Raw genomic sequence first — 5,450 nt, forward strand, 5'->3', positions numbered from 1 at the left:
AGGCAGTTGTAGCAAATGGCTGAAGCATAAGGTATGATAAGTTATTAAAAATTAGGATATGGGGAGTGAATGAGAAACTCAGGGATTTGGGCTAGATACCTAGGAAATTAGAAAGCAAAGACAGAAACTTCAAGGTGTAAGGCACCAGAAGGATTAATAATTTTCTACTGCATCTTCCTTATGTCTTTGCCTACAGAGCTGTTCCTCTCACCCCCTCTTGCCCATGATCTCATTCCCTAGATATTTCTCTCCATCCCAAAGGCTACTTATCCACAAGAGTAATCCCTTCCTCTTCTGAGAACCATTTTGCCTGACTATTCCTAATACTAGCTGATTTCAGCTGATACCTTCTGCTAAAGCACTATAAATGTCCACTCTTTTTCTGAGACAGTAGACTCCTCCTGAGCCTTTTTATACTCAGAGCTTTCAAATAAAAAACTTATGCCATAGTGTTTTGTGGGATTCTTCTACATTGGTTATGCAGATGACTAGGACTTAACCATAGCTCAGAGAATTTTTGTTATGACTGCAAGAAGATATTGAGAGAGGAATGTGTTTTTAAAGAGAGAGAAACAGAGACAGAGAGAGACAAAAAGACAGAGAGAAACAGCTTGTTACATACAGGGGAGTCCCTGTAAGATTGTGCACAGATTTTTCAGCAGAAATCTTGCAAACCAAAATGGTCTGGCGTGATATATTTCAAGAGCTGAAAGGAAAATAAACAAACAAAAGCTTTCAACCAGGATACTCTACTCAGAAAAGTTCTCATTCTAATTTAAAGGGGACATACAGAGTTTTCCAGACAAGCAAATGCTAAGGAGTTCAGACAACCAAAATGGCCATACAAGAAAAACAAAATGACCTTACAAGAAACCTTAAAGGAACTTTTTTTAAGCTGAAAAGAAAGGGCACTGATTGGTAATAAGAAAAATATAGAAGAATCACTCTCACTGGAGAGGTGAATATACAGTAAAGGTAGTGGAATAGTCAAGTGTAAATCTAGTATGAAGGTTAAAAGATAAAAATAGTGACAGTGATTATGCTTATAATAATTAATTGATACACAATTAAAATTTGGTATCAAAAATATGAAATTGGGTGGGGTACCTGGGTGCTTCAGTCGGTTGGGCATCTGACTTTGGCTCAAGTAATGATCTCATGGTTCATGAGTTTGAGCTACCGTCAACTCCCCTGCCTGTTCTTTTTCCCTCTCTCTCAAAAATAAACAAACATTTAAAAACTGGCTAAATAAGGAGGAGGCAAGATGGTGGAGAGGAAGGGAGCTCTGTAAACTTCGTCTGCCCCATCTATCGAACTGAGAAGGCCATTACTTTCATCTGCAAGAGTGGAAGGACAAAATACAGACTCCAGAAAGAAGACAGCCTCAAAGATGCCTGAGTGACTGAGTGTGAAATGGGGAGATTGGAAAACGGGCTAGCCCAAGAGGGGCAGGGGGAGTGGGAGCCCCAGCCCAATGCAGGGAAAGCTTGCAGAGCCCCTGAGAGACAAAGGGAAGAGAAAGAGAAACTGAACATGCTCATAGTACTGTCTCTAGAGAAGAGAGAAAGAACAATTAACCCAGGACAGAGAGAAAAACTCTCACCCCATATAAAACTGCCGAGCTCAGGGAGAGAAACCTGTCCCATATAGCTGGCGAATTCTTCCTTGGGCTCTGTGACATCAGCACCGACCCAGGATGGCACCAGAAAAGAAAAAAACAGCCCCCTCCCCCTGCGCTGTCTGGGCTGGCGCCAAGAGAGACTGCTCCCTCCCCCTTCGAGACCCCGACTCGGAAGCTAGCCACCAAAGTGAGTGCATCTCATCTGTGGTAGCATAAAAGTTCATGGACTAGGATTTTGAAGCAAGGTGGGCCTGGGAAATAGAGCGTGGCTCAGCTGCGGTACAAGGAGATAGGACTCTTAAGAGTAGTTTGCAGGCTTATTTCAAGCAGAGCTTGGGGTGCTGCCATTCTACTCTCCACAAACACCAAGGTGGGGCCTTTGAGAGCAGTCTTCAAGACCTACCTACACCAAACCACGCCATTCCGCGAGGGGAAGCTGCTGCTTTTTTGTACTCATTTTTTATTACTATTACTTCTTTTACTATTTCTTTTTTTTTTTTATTTTTACTCTTTATTTTCCTTTTTCCCTCTTTTTTTCCCCTCTTTCGATCCAGATATATTCTCCCTTATCTTATCCTTATCTCTCCCCTCAAGGGGTTATGCACGTTTAGGCTGTCCATTGTCCTTTGTTGTCTCTGCCCCCGTTTATTTTTTTTCTGCTCTTTTCTCTTCTTCTCTTTCCTCTCCTTTCCTTTTCTTTTCCTCCTTTCCCCCTTTAATTTGTTTGTTTGTGTGATTTGTCTGTGCATTTGTGTGCTTCTGTTCCCTGTGTGTTTGTCTGTCTGTTTTCCTTTTCTGGGATACCCAAGAAACAAGCCAAAGTATGCATGACAGAGAGTCCCAAATATCACTGAGTAGAAAAATAAAATAATCAAAGGTACAACAAGAGAAACTCATAGACACCATTAAAAGAACACTTTCTGAAAGAACAGGTCTTGGACAGTCAATAAGCCTCCTTTAACAGAGCAATACTAACAGGTGCACAGTGCAAAACGATGGTTTAAAACTAACAAGAGACAGAAAGCTAGCCAAAATGACAAAACAAAAAAAACTCTCCATAAAGAAACTCCAGGAAGAAATCACAGCCACAGAACTGCTCAAAACAGATCTAAGCAACATAACTGAACAAGAATTTAGAACAATTGTCATAAAATTAATCACTGGGCTTGAAAAAAGCATAAGAGAAGCTACTGGTACAATGACTAGGGACTTTCAAAATAGCTGTGACCAGTTTAAAAGGCTATAAATGAGGTGAATAATAAAATGGAGGTGGCCACCTCACAGATTGAAGAGGCAGAGAGGAGAATAGATGAATTAGAAGACATAATTATAGCAAAAGAGGAAGCCAAGGAAAAAAGAGAGAAATTGATCCAGGAGCAGAAAGGAGAATTCGAGACCTGAGTGATACAATCAAACGAAACAATATCCGTATCATAGAAATTCCTGAAGAAGAAGAAAGAGAAAAAGGTCCTGAAGGGGTACTAGATCAAATTATAACTGACAATTTCCCAAATCTGGGGAAAGAAATAAACATTCAAATTCAAGAGGCACAAAGAACACCCTTAAGACATAACTTGAATCAATATATCATAGTGAAACCAGCAAAATATAAAGATAAAGAGAGAATTCTGAAAGCAGCTAGGGATAAAAGGGCCCTAACATACAAAGGGAAAACTATCAGAGTGGTTACAGACCTATCTAATGAAACTTGGCAGGCCAGGAAGGAATGGCAGGAAATCTTCAATGTGATGAACAGAAAAAACATGCAGCCAAGAATCCTTTATCCAGCAAGCCTGTCATTCAAAATAGAAGGAGAGATAAAGGTTTTCCCAAATAAACAAAAATGAAGAGAATTCATCACCACTAAACCAGCCCTACAAGAAATCCTAAGATGGATTCTATGAGGGAAATGTTGCAAAGAATATAATGTACCAGAGACACCCTACAAACATGAACCCTACGGAGAACACAATGAATCTAAACCCACATTTTTCAATAATAACACTGAATGTAAATGGACCGAATGTTCCAACCAAACGAAACAGGGTAGCAGAATGGATAAAAAAACAAAATCCATCTATTTGCTGTTTATAAGAGACTCATTTTAGACCTGAAAACACCTTCAGATTGAAAGTAAAAGGATGGAGAAATATCTATCATGCAACTGGAAGTCAAATGAAAGCCGGAATAGCCATACTTATATCAGACAAACTGGACTTTAAAGTAAAGGCAGTAACAAAAAATGAAGAAGAACATTATATAATAATTACAGGGTTTCTCCATCAGGAAGAGCTAACAATTATAAACATCTATGCACCATATTTAGGAGCACCCAAATACATAAAACAATTAACCACAGACAGAAAAAATCTTATTGATAAGAATGTGCCAATTGCAGGGGCCTTTAATACTCCATTGACAGCAATGGATAGATCAACCAGACAGAAAATCACTAAAGAAACAAAGGACCTGAACGACACATTGGAACAAATGGAATTGATAGATATATTTAGAACTCTGCATCCTGAAGATAGGAAATTCACCTTCTTCTCAAGTGCACATGGCACATTGTCCAAGATAGATCACATACTGGGGCATAAAGCAGCCCTCAATAAATATACATGAATTGAGATCATACCACGCACACTTTCAGATCACAATGCTATGAAACTTGAAATCAACCACAGGAAAAAGACTGGAAAACCTTCAAATATGTGGAAGTTAAAAACCACACTACTAAAGAATGATTGAGCTGATCAGACAATTAGGGAAGAAATTAAAAAATATATGGAAACAAATGAAAACAAAAATACAACAATCCAAACTCTCTGGGATGCAGCAAAGGCAGTCATGAGAGGAAAGTGTATTGCAATCCAGGCCTATTTCAACAAACTAAAAAAGCACAAATTCAAAATCTAACAGAGCACCTAATGGAACTAGAAGGGGAGCAGCCAGAGCAACCAAACCCAGCAGAAGAAGAGAAATCGTAAAGATTAGGGCAGAAATAAACAATATAAAATCCAGAAAAACAGTTGAGCAGATCAATGAAACCAAGAGTTGGTTTTTTGAAAAAACAAACAAAATTGATAAACCTCTAGCCAGGCTCTTTAGAAAGAAAAGAGAGAACACCCAAATAGACAAAATCATGAATGAAAATGGATCTATTACAACCAAACCCTTAGAAATACAAGCAATCATTAGAGATTACTATTAAAAAACTATATGCCAACAATCTGGACCATCTAGAAGAAACGGACAAATTCCTAAACATACATGTACTACCAAAATTCAAACGAGAAGAGATAGAAAGTATGAACAGACTGATAACCAGTGAAGAAATAAAATCTGTTATCAAAAATCTCCCAATGAATAAGAGCCCAGGGCCAGATGGCTTCCCAGGGGAATTCTACCAGACATTTAAAGCAGAGTTCATACCCATTCTTCTCAAACTATTCCAAAAAATAGAAATAGAAGGAAAACTTCGAAACTCATGCTACGAAACCAGCATCACCTGGATACCCAAACCAGACAGAGACCCAGCCAAAAAAGAGAACTACAGACCAATATCCTTAATGAATACAGATGCAAAAATACTCAACAAGATACTAGTAAATCGAATTCAACAGCATATAAAAAGAATTATCCATCATGATCAAGTGGGATTCATTCCTGAGTTACAGAGCTGGTTCAATATTTGCAAATCCATCAGTGTGGTACATCACATTAACAAAAGAAAAGATAAAAACCATATGATCCTGTCCATAGATGCAGAAAAAGCATGTATCAAAATACAGCATACTTTCTGAATAAAAACCCTTGAGAAAGTCAC

This window comes from Suricata suricatta, chromosome 2 (genome assembly GCF_006229205.1).
Source record: "Suricata suricatta isolate VVHF042 chromosome 2, meerkat_22Aug2017_6uvM2_HiC, whole genome shotgun sequence".
Lineage (NCBI taxonomy): Eukaryota > Metazoa > Chordata > Mammalia > Carnivora > Herpestidae > Suricata > Suricata suricatta.